The following is a 12,144-nucleotide window of genomic DNA, read 5'->3' as shown; positions in this document are numbered from 1 at the left end:
AATTCTCATTATCTACGTCCAGCAGAATGCCCAACACTTCTGTTGTCAAAGCTTAACAAAGTGCATCCCAATTTTCAGCAATAATTAGCTACAATTAGCAAACTTGATGGCTGCCTCAATCGAAACCATCACAAGTGAGGTTTTGTAATTCCCACCGATTCAGCTGAAATACGGATTTGGTTGAGATAATTTCCATTTATATGAAGCCTAATAAAATATCAGGTCAAGCAACTATTATTTTTATTATCCAACAGTACAAATGGCTTTGCTGCATTGAAACAACAAACATGATGAGAGCTGGCATCTGATTTATACACACACTTTAGTCCCACTAAATTAGGAAAGAGTAGATAAGCCAACCACAAGTTCAAGTCACTACTAGGGTTTTTAAGACATTAAACCATCCCAATGTATTAGCAGTATTGCTCTGTAATCCTGACAAGATACTCAGCTCAGTTTGATGCCTGTATCCTGGAGTATTTAGCAAGCACTCCATCCTCCATTATCATTGAGTACAATCCCAAATAAACTGCATACGGTTCAAGAATAAATTCTTCTTGCTTTTGGGAAATAACTCCAATAAATTGACATTAACCTTTTTACTGTCTTGCACTAAATACTAGCGTGTTTTCAGTAACAGTTTCAGTTCAGACTTTCTCAGGTAGTTTTCGGCTGGAGATAAAACATCTTGTAACTATTACCTGGTTAACAAGAGCTAAGGATTAATCAGCTTCACCTGGAAGGAAGGCAAGATGAACTTGACTGTGTCTTTAAGAAGAGCACAACGTTTTCTGGATGACCAAAATGCCATTGCTAGGATCTCTTTAGCACAGCCACTGTGCCAATAAGTCACCCTCCTTTAATTCAAAGATGAGCTAGTTTTATGTGCTTTAAAATGTATGTATTCTTTTAATTTGCCATTTTCACAACCTTAAGTATCTTTCCAGCATCTGCATTGGTCATTCTTTGCCTAGCTCAGCTTCCTATTCCTAAATCCTAAAAGCAAATAACATGTTTTTCTTAATTCATGGGATTTTTGTATGCAGAAAAGGTGACAAAAAAAAACCCCAAACCAACCCAACCCACCCCCCAACAAACAAAAACCAACCAAACCAAAAACCTCAGAGCACTTTATGAAATACAGAGCAGTAACAAAACTAAAGAACATATAAAATTCAGTCAGAACTCTCACATATACACAAAGAAGAAACCAACTCTGCATCTCGTTTTCATTAAATCTAATTTTTGGAGAAAGAGGAACAAGAAATGAAGAGGAATTCAGGCTAAAGGACAACACTAGCAAGAAGAATATGTTTGTTAAGCACTTTTCCCAGCCTACCAGCAAATAAAGGATCTAGTATCAGCTGATTCTCACTCTCTCAATTTCATTTTGATTTGTACCAAACCCCCATAGTATAAACTCATAGATGCATTACATATAAACCAATAATGGTGAGGAGGAAATAAACCCACAAAGGCTTCTATAGAAAGGAATGCTCCTAATATTTGTATCTCATGTCACGTCTTTTCTGTACTTGAGCATCTTCCTTAGAGCCTCATTTCTGCTGAGCAGCTCTAGCGCATGTGAACCTGAGACACCTGTAGCCCAGGACAGCTCTTTGACCTCAAGAAATACCAGCCTGCCCATTCGGAAAGAATGAGAGCTTAGCATTGATAGTTTCTCAGTTATCAGCAATAATGAAGTGCTTTTTGCACAGCAGAAAAAGGCTAGAGAGCCCTGTGTGCTGCAGTAGTATTACTTTCTTGGTGGGCAAGAGGCAGAAGAGCTGAACAGATTTAGCAGTTTTGTCCTTGCATAACTGCTATTGACAGATCCGAAGACTGATCTGTAACAAAGGGGTCTCAGAGTTTTGTTGGTTTGTCTTTAAGCAATTACTCCAGACCTGCTTTCTGTGCCCCAAGGTGTGAATACATTTTGCACTTAAAAGCTCATACACAGAAAAACGGCAAATGGTGCTTAACCATAAGGACTAAGGGCTGTATTGTACTGCGTATGAATGACACATACATTCCACCAGCAATCTGTTGGTTACATTTCCAAGCTAAGAAGTGATTGATTTTGCTAATTTCATGTTCATGTGTATAGTTAACTCCTTCTGCAGGTTCTGAACTGGAGGCCACCGTTGGCCATGTTCAGTTATATTTAGGCTATGTTACATCCACAGGTTTTCAGTCTCCTGCACAAGGCTTTGCTGTAGGAAAACTCTTCAGACATTTTAGATTACTTCGACTGGAAATTATTCCTGATTTGACAGAAGTACCTATTTAGCTAAAGGCTCTGGCTTTCTAAAACCAAGAGCAAACACATTATAAGACATGGGCACAGCCATCTGGGGAGGTGTAAAGAGACAAATGACCCGGATAAACCCCATAAAACAAGTCATTAAAAGAAACCACAATGGTAGGAGAAGAACCCACATTTTTAACTAAGATCCCTCTAGATTAGAAAGTGTGACATTAACTCATATACTCAATCAGTCTTTTTTGTCGTTTTTTACAGGCCCTAATATCTCTTTTCACTGACACAATTTTCTGTTGGTGATATCAGTGTTTCTTTAATATTGTGACTTCAGCAATATCTTTTAAAACTTCAGAGACGTCTCCATCAGCAATGTCTCCCTTTCTCTGGCACCGTGCAAACGTGGGTCCAGCCTACATCAGGCAGGGATGTGAGGTTTCAGCCCCTCCTCACTGGCAACAGTGTAAGATAACCTGAGAACCTAAGTATTGCAGCTGGCAAAGATGAGTAACTTCTGCTCTATGAGTTTTATTCATGAACTGACAAAAGCATTCCTTTGCCAACACATGCTGTGCTTAAAACAAGGATCGTTACTGATATAAGATATCCTGGCATAACTATGTTAGCAAACACTTTCTACTGCAGAACAAGACCAAAAATGTATCTTCTTCACTAGAAATGTTGTCTTTTTTAAATTTTGAATCACAAAAAGCTTTAAACTTGGAGCAGGCTTTGGGTTAGTTTCCTTAAAATATAACATCATCTACTTTTGCAGCAAATTTTGTTTTCTGTTACTGTCCTGACTTAAAACTAATTACTAATACTAATATGAAAGACAAGAAGTAATTTCAGACTTCTTATCTGTAAAGGCCACCTCTATATTCTGTAGCTCCATAAGTCTAATCTAATGGACTTTTCCTGTTCTCATCATGCTGAACGGAAACAGCTACAAAACAGAAGGCTCCCCCACTAACTATACATATACTTCATGAATACATTTGACTTCCAATATATCCACATATTCTGTCCTATGCGGAAACAAGAAGCAAAGAAATAAATTTGAAATGTAGTTTCACTTGAGTCCAACTGACATGATGTGGGAGCTAGCAATTCGTCTGAAGTTCAGTCCTCCGTCTTAACAAAAGAAAGATTTGCTAATGACTTTGAGAACTCTTACATGAGTCATTTGCTAAGAATACTAAAGGATGGAATTAATTTTCCTCTGAATTAAAAATTCTAGATTTTTTTTTAATTTTTCTTCCAGGAAAGGAGTGTTTAAAATCACAGCAAGTCTGTTGCTTTATGATTTTTGCTTTAGCACCTGAGAAACTATTACGTCAAGGTAGTAGATGTCCTTTCTTTTCTGCATAAAGAATTGCAACTATCTGATCTACGAGTGAAAACAGATGCTTGGTAACATTATTCTAAAAGAAGATGGATAAAATAACAGTTCGAGTACAAGGAAAAATAAACTTGAAACTCTATACAACAATATCTGGAGCAAATACTTGGAATAAATTATTAGCCTGTATTGATTTAATGTTCTTTCTTTTGCAAACCTTAAGAGTTCATTGGGAAACTATTCCAGATAGATTTATCTGAATTTATCTCATTCTGTGGTACCCTCATCACCTCCTTGAGGAACAGTTTACTCCAGAAATGAAATATCTAGATTTCCTCCTTTTTAAATCTGAGAGAATAAAAATAGGTGTAACTGAATTAGTAGTATTGAACTTCTTGAAAAAAGGAATTGGTAAAGAGTACATTAAATACAGGGAACACCTTCTGATCTGATATACTGTAAAGAATTTTCACAAAATTTATTTTTCAATAATAAGGACAAGGCTATGGATTTCAGCTGAGGTCAATTAATCAAATATACCCCCCCTTGGTTTTCTCAGGCTCTGATAATATAACAAATATGTAATACTTAATTTGAACGAGCACAAGAGTTATTTCCTACAGAAAAACACTGAAAACAGAGGTCACCTGCTCCGACTTGAATGATGTCAAATAAATCTGAAAAAGATAATTGTAATAAACAACTTACATATCACTATTTTTTATCAGAATACTTTTAAGAAAAGTGTTGGCATTCCCTTGCTCAAAGATCCCTATTCCAATAGTGTTTCTTCCAACTGACCGTAGAAGCAACAACTCACACCAGGATGTTATTGGGGGTAAGTTATTTAATGACTGCAGTTGAGAAGAACCAGACTGATTTAGTGGGTGCAGCCCAGGTTTAGGTAATTAAAGCTTGTACAGCTGAACGAGTTGGAAGGACTGTAGCAGCTTTATCTTGATCATTCAACAGGAGAAACTCTTCTGACAACCATTTAGGCTCAGTGCCATGTAAATATTCTGGCATAAGTAATTCAGTCCTCTTCACTCAGCTTCCTTGCAGCAATCTATGGCCTCTTCAAAAGACTTCTAACACTATTTGCTTCTGAGGATGATAAGATGCATATGATTTTGAAGTACGTAATTATACTTGAAATAATTAGAGTCACAGTTAAAAAAAATAAAAAGGGGGGATCCCTGTAGTAAGTGTGCTGCAGAATCTGAACTGAGCTTGGGAATCCAGTGTGTGTGGCTCTGTGAACACTTAGACCTGACTCGTTAAAGTTCAGCAGTAAAAATCTCATTGAGTTCAAGAACGTGGAAAGGGAATTTGTTGTATTAGTATATTTAAAAATAGGCAATAGAGACATACGTTAAAAGAAGGATTCAGGCAATGAGAAAATGAAAGACTCAGCAGTATGGGGGTGAAAAGTCAAGAATAAGAATTCATTTTATCTCTGTCTTCTTTAAAGCAAGAGGAATAAAAGAAATTTTATTTGACAGAGTGCATATGGAGCAAAGAAGATCCATGTTCTTCCCAGCTCTGGCGCTGCTTAATCTATCTTTTATTTCAGCTCTCACGATGAAGCCCATAAACATAGGTTGCTGCAGAATAAAACTTAACATGAAACAGAAATTTTAAGTACAACACCTCCATGATCTTTCCCTTTGCCTATATGTAAGCATATTAATCTATCCTCAAAAGCACTGACGCCTTCCACATAAACGTGTGCTAAGATACCTTTGATATCCAAGAATATATGAAGTTGCATATCATGCCCTGTCACAATGCCATAACCTGCCCCAAATTCACTGAAAGCACTTCAGGAAAGAGAAGCCAAGAACTGATGTCAGTAACAGCGCTGCGTTAGTCATGTTTGGAGTCAAGGGTCTCTTTCCCCGTGAACACTTAGAAATCATAGCTTCACAGATGGAAGTTTCTCGAAGGAGCACCGATGCATGTCCTGTATTCAGTGACATAAAGCAAAGCTGAGAGATAATTACGCTGTGAGCACGGAGCCAGCGCAGTGTAAAAAAGGTGCCAAAAATTCCAACACTGTCATTAACCTCTGCTGGCTGCTTGTCATCCGAGAGGGGAGGACAGCCCATCAGCCTGTAGATGGGGGATGAGAACATACCTGTACACAGCAGGATATTTATAAAATCTAATCATGCCGAGAAAAAAAACACAGAAATTGCCTCACAAAGAGTTGTATCACTTATTCCAGTTACATGACATTTCATTTTTCCTCTAGAGCTGGCAATGTTATATGGCTGATCTTTCCCTGATTAAAAACTAAGTTCCCAAAAACCTATTAAATACTGAATTTTTGTGTAGTCCCTGAATTGAAACAGAATCAAGGATGGAAAGAACCACTAAATGAGTGGAATATTTTGTCTATTTGCAGCTGATCTATTTCCTTTGAAAACTGTCAAGATTAATATTTTTAAAAAAATGTTAAGGCGCCCTGTAAATATTAGCGCTTAAAACAAGGGGTTTCTGCTCTCGCTTCTGTGTTATTACGCAAATAAGCAAAGAAATTGCCTCTATGCATATGGTTCTGTACTACTAAACAAAAGAGAAGAGGAGCACCAGGTATTTTTAGTCTCTGACTCCGGCCCCCTCTGGAAAGCAAAGATGAAGTGCACAAGGTGTTTCAAGAAGATGAACCCAATTTGAAATCTCTCTGCTTTGAAACTGGGTCCATATTTTTGAAAAACCCTGTACTTTAGAAAGTTGCATCCACTCAAAAGCACAATCATGTATGTACAGCATATAGGTTTCAATGCACGCTATAGCAAACTTAAGACATGCCATACAAGACCAAAAATCTATAAGTACGATGTGCCGTAAGAAGAGAGCTTGAGAAATCAACAGGTTTCAACACTGGCGTAGATCCTGGAAGAGGAAAACGTTTGTTACGTAAAAGCCCTAGATGATACTATAAAAAACCCACCCGTATTCCATTTTACAGAAAAAGAAAAGTACAAATTGAAAAACAATCCTAGTGAGTCTCATCTGAACCTGCCTAAGTCCTGCCCAAACCGCAACACCTAAGAGAAAGGTGAACCGTTCCCTTGGGCTGGATGTCAAACTGTCCATCAGGAGGTTAGAATGGAAGTGCTGTTGGTGCTCTTGGTCTTTTGACTACTGTAATATTAAGCATTTCTGTAATTGGAATAGCTATAGCCTTTTCAAACAAAGCTAAGTTATTAAGCTGATAGTGGAACTGTATTTTGGTTTGCAGAAAAAACAGTGTTTCTGTTTATTTGTAGCATCACAGTATTTACAAAGAAATTCTTAATCTGCTATTTCAGCTGATTAACATACACCTTATTTTACTGGTTGCCCAAGTTCTGTAGCCATTTTAAGACATAATTTGCTAAACTTCTAAAACATTCTAACTTTATCTGATTTCTCTTTCATCCCTCAACTTGAGCTAAAATCCACATTTTTCTTATTTAGAAAGAGTGCCACAAACACAGATTTCAGCTGAAGTCTGATCTGCATGACAGCTTCTGAAGCCATGGACAAGGGAAACTACATATCAGAGCAAATGAAGCGGGATAGAAATAATAGCACCTTCAGCAGTAGGTGCATTGCTGAGCATCGCATCAGCAGAGCTGGTTAAGATATATTGCTTTGACTATTGTCTTTTATTCTCATGGCAACAGCAGATTGAGTGTAATTCTGTTAGACTTCAGCAGGTCTTATTCTCCTAGAAAGCTCACAGCCGTAGGAATAAGCCAACTCTGAGGTGCTACTGCATAAACTCAAAGCTTCCAAACTAAACTCAGTAGTTTAATTCATCTGTGTTAGATCTAAGCACAGAGCTTCACTTGGTTCCATTAACCTCCAGGTGCAATTCCCCAGAGAGAGCACATCCTCAGGTGGTATGAACGGGCATTACAGCTAATTCTTCATTTCACTTCTTGAGCTTTCAGGAACATCCATTCTCACCTATGCAGGCAGCGGGCTGGCTCCCCCCAGATGGCCAGGAGGAGCTCAAACGAAGAAGAGGTTTGGTGACATTTCCAACTGGCATTTTTTCAGCCGATGCTTAACCAACAGCAAGATGTGCTGACGCTTGGAAGCATCAGAGTCCAAAAATCAGGTGCAGTTCAAGCGAGATTTCAATTTGACAAAAATATTCTGCAAAGCTCACAAAATCAGTTTGGGGTTCATATACTGTGGGACTTTCCCTGGCCCCCTCCTCTACAGCTCATCCGATCAGAATGGCTGCACTGTAAGAATATGAAGACTGAGCACATCCGTTGTTTCTCTCTGAGAATGAGTGGGCAAACAGCCAGCCCTGATTGCATTACTTGCTCTTGTTACATGCCTCTGTCTGCAAACCTTCCCCTCTTGACAGTCCCTTGCAGATTTTTAAACAATATTCAGAGGATGTGGAAAACGGTAGGAAAATAGGTAAGGAAGAAAAAAGATGGAAAGCAGGCAAAATAGTCCTTGCCTGAGAGCAGAATGAGATGGTGTTTTCAAGGACTGTGCAGTATATACAGTAACTTCTATGAAAAGGTGAAAAAAGGGTGGCCAGTGTTACAACTTCATCCTCACGTTAATAGGCCCTTTTATTGGGGAGTTCAGTTGCAAAATGAGTCTCTCCTTTCCTTGGATTTTCTCGCTCTCTCAAAGGTTACCCGACTTCATATTTGTCTTTTGCACCTCTCTAAACCTACTGAGTATTACCTGATTCTCGATGTCTTAATCTTATAACTTTAGTAAAGTGAACTTAGTTATAGTGTTCACTCTCATTTTTATGTATGCAGTTGTTGCATCTACATTAACATAAAACTGTTTAGAAGCCTTTTAAAACATGATGCATGTTTACAGTTACTATATAAACCACATTTTCATTCCCATTTTATACAAAGATTGAAATAGTCACAAATGTCAGATTTGTGTCCGCTCCTATACTTAACTTCAAAATACAAGTCATCATGCATGTAATATACCCACACACCCTTTTCTTAGCACGAACTACAACGCAATTCAAATACAATACACTATGATGATTTTAAACTCTTGACATCACATTAGGGATTTGATTATGCATTAATAAACTTATTTGTATGAATGTTTTGGTAAAGAACAGAAACACCTGTCCATATAAATTCTTGCAAAGGGCATGACTGTCAATATCTAAATATATTCTGCATTTCTGTTAAGAGGTTCTACAGAGATTTTCTTTGATCAAAGGTAGATGAATCTTGTAATACCTGAATTTCTGTACAGGCTAGAGCATGGAATATATATGTTTACACTATAGCATAGTAAGATAGTATGCTATAATAAAAATCAATGTATATTCTGACATTTTACTCAGAATATCCTTACTTGGGTAATAAAAGGGAGAAGGGAACTGTCTGCCATATGCCACATATAAAACTCAGTACTTCAAAGGTCTAAATGATAAATCTTACACTATGGTAGCTCTGTGACACTCCGTAGAGGACCTATGTATCTAAATCAGTGGATACATTACATTCCTCATTTAGATAATATTTTTAGATGCTACAAATGTTATAAAAATGCTGTACTTTTTATCTGTTTGCTAAAATGTAATAATATTATATCAAAATTATCTTATTAAGCACTTTTATTATCATAAAGAAAAGGTTGGCCTTAGCAGGCAGCAATCAAAGATGGAGTTTTAAATTCATAGCATCTTAATTGCTTGACTGCTTTTTAGCCCCCTAACTTAGTTCCAAAAACGTTTGTAGAATGGATTCTATACCATAACTGCCATTAAACAAACAAAAGGTACCTTTCCATTCAGTCCGTTAACGTTTTCCTTCAGTGTACAGCACTAGCACACACCGCAGTGGTTTTGTTATACCAGCTTTCTCCTGCAAACAGGAAACACAGTCCAGTTTTCAGTGCTTTGCCTTAGCACTTCTCATCTTTCACGACGACTTTTTATCCATTTATTTATTTTTATAGAGATACTTCTCCCTAAAAAATGTTCTAAGGAACTCCAAAGTCTTGTGTAATTGAATTAACAGGTTTATAGAAAATAAGTTATAGCCAAAATTACAAAGGTGGGGGTGGGCAAAGAAGGAATATTTCAGCAAGATGTAGCCTATTATGTAAATTTGTCACCACATGCCATACATAATGAATAAACCTTGTGCTCTTAACACTTTGATTATAGACTATACAGACAATGCAAATTAAAATTCCTGCTGCTCTATAAACGCAATGAGAGGAAATTATGTAAATTTTAACACATTAGATTGATTTGGTTGAAATGAAACCTGTTCCACTTGATGTTTTAGGGGAAGAGCCACAATTACAATGATTGAGAAAGTGCAGTGTTAATGAAGTGTGTTATCGCTAATCAATTCCTCCTCCTCTGGTAATGGCACAGGGATGTGCACTGCCACTGCATCACCCACTGGCAAACAGAACCACGCACACCACCACATAGCCTGTGTGGCAGAGATGAAGGCTTCCATAAAGTCATGTATATGGTCCTGTTGAACATCAGAAATTTCACAGTAGAACTATGACAGACATTCAGGAAGGGTGTGTGTTCTCATATGTACGCATACAGAGAAGCATACACAACATATGTGTGTGTATATGTGTATATACACATGCACACAGGTAAAGCTTTTTGGCAACACTGCCTGGCTGACTAGAATCCTGCTGTAGATTTGGTGTGATAGCAATCAAGTAACTTCACTTTGAGTGAAATAATCACATTTCTACTGGCTGATCTCTTGGAAAATATGGAATGTGAGATTATCACATGGTAATAATTTGAACATGTTTATTTAATTGAAATGAAAAGCAAGGTCTTTCAAACTTTAAAGCAAGTTTTCTGTCCAGATTGAAGGAACTGAAAAATCAGACTCTTATGGTTTCAAGTTTCAGACAACCAGTGTATTCTTCCAATGACCCAGGAATTATGGTAGAAATTGGGCATGTCTTCACAAGTAAGTATAGTTGATTCCATTCTGTAACCTCGTCAGGAACTGCAGACACACAGCTGACAGAGCTATTTTACTGTTAGCTGATAGGTGAAGTAGATTAGACCTTCTTTACACAAAGCAGAGGAAAGCATCTCTCCAAGCATCGTGTCACCTTTTTAAACACAAGACTTCAGAGAGTTCCTCACCAGCACAACAGTGAATTGCAGAATACCGCATTGCTACCTTTATTATTTACTGTATTAGATGAGATAATTACTTAGATTATTTATCATAATTTTGCATTTAATAGTCTTTTTGCTCTATAAAAATTTCCGTGGCATTTTTAAAGAAACAATCTCATTTGCAAAAGGATCTGCAGTATTAGAAATTTGTAGCATTTATTATTTCACAGGTAAACATAAGTAGATGGGTGAGCCACCCCACTTCATTGTCTTATTATTTGTATGACTTTTATATTATTATTGGAAACATTTGTCACCACATGTGGTGACTGCGTTTGTTTCCTGTTTCTACTAACTTGTCTCCCACATATTTATTTCTGTTCCTGCTAAGATATAAGGAGCACTCTGCACAGAAACATCTCCCTGGCTTCAACAGCAGTTTGACACACGGGATTGTTGCAGGTCATTAATATAATACATAGGAAATTAGGACAACACAGGCAATGAGGGCACTTTTGTATAGAAATGGCATAGCAGATAAACATACAACACACACACTAAGGCTGGAACTTACCAGTATATTATGTTTGGAAAAGAGATGGGTCGGGCTCCAGCTGTGAAAGGAAATCTGGTAGACCAAAAAGAAAAACCGAGGGGGACCAAATACAAAGGAATTGATCTTTCCTAGAAATAAAGTGGCATTTATTTCTGCATTCTTGTATCAGCATGCACATCTCTACTACGTTTAGAGTTTTTAAAATGCCAACTTATTTTTGCTTCATTAACCCTGAACTAATGTGATTGCCACCAGTGGTGAGAAGCACAAAGAGCACTTGGGACTGAGCACTGTTCCTTCAGACCATGAGCTTCTGTCACCACCCAGAATTTCTTCTGACTTTTGGCTGAGGCTGCTGGAGGAATCAGCTCTGAACTCTCTCCTCCGCATTACAGCACAAAGTCTACATTACATTGTGCTAATTAGCATCTCAAAGCATGACGTGGTGAAAGAGCCACTTAGAGCTTGGCAGACAGAGATTCACAAAACAGAACATGAAAAATCACATAAAATTGAGACACAGGAAAACCAGTGTCAACTAAGTGAGAAGTAGAAGCTGAGCATTTCAGTTTAGTTATATAAAATAAATACAAGGAATCACACTGGTAAATATCTCACCATGCAGGAATCAGCTTAATTTCCAGCTCACAAAGATCCTAGAAAACTGAATCTCTCACACTTGCTTTTGCTTGAATCCTTTGACTTCAGTCTGCTTTGTTTATAGGAAAAAGCTCTATTTGATGTTGGAATATTAGGAGGAGTGAAACAATAAATTTCCCATTTTCTAATATCCAGACATCCTGAGCTTGTTCAAGGACCCCTTGATTCATCAAGGCAAATAATTAAATTACCTGAGCTTTGATCAAGGA

General features: G+C 37.5%; 1 protein-coding gene across 3 annotated transcripts in view; it reads right to left on the bottom strand.

The window, feature by feature from the left end:
* CDH11 (cadherin 11) overlaps positions 1–12,144 on the bottom strand; it is an 81,525-nt gene that overhangs the window by 57,813 nt on the left and 11,568 nt on the right. The window contains exon 2 of one of the 3 annotated variants that reach the window (XM_065847919.2): positions 9,388–9,469. The exons of the other annotated variants lie outside the window; for them this stretch is intronic. The gene's annotated coding sequence lies outside the window, so the exon portion shown is untranslated. The remainder of the gene's footprint in view (positions 1–9,387; positions 9,470–12,144) is intronic. 3 annotated transcript variants of the gene reach the window in all.

Source organism: Patagioenas fasciata, chromosome 13 (genome assembly GCF_037038585.1).
Source record: "Patagioenas fasciata isolate bPatFas1 chromosome 13, bPatFas1.hap1, whole genome shotgun sequence".
NCBI classification, from domain to species: Eukaryota; Metazoa; Chordata; class Aves; order Columbiformes; family Columbidae; genus Patagioenas; species Patagioenas fasciata.
This window is presented reverse-complemented; position numbering and strand designations above follow the sequence as displayed.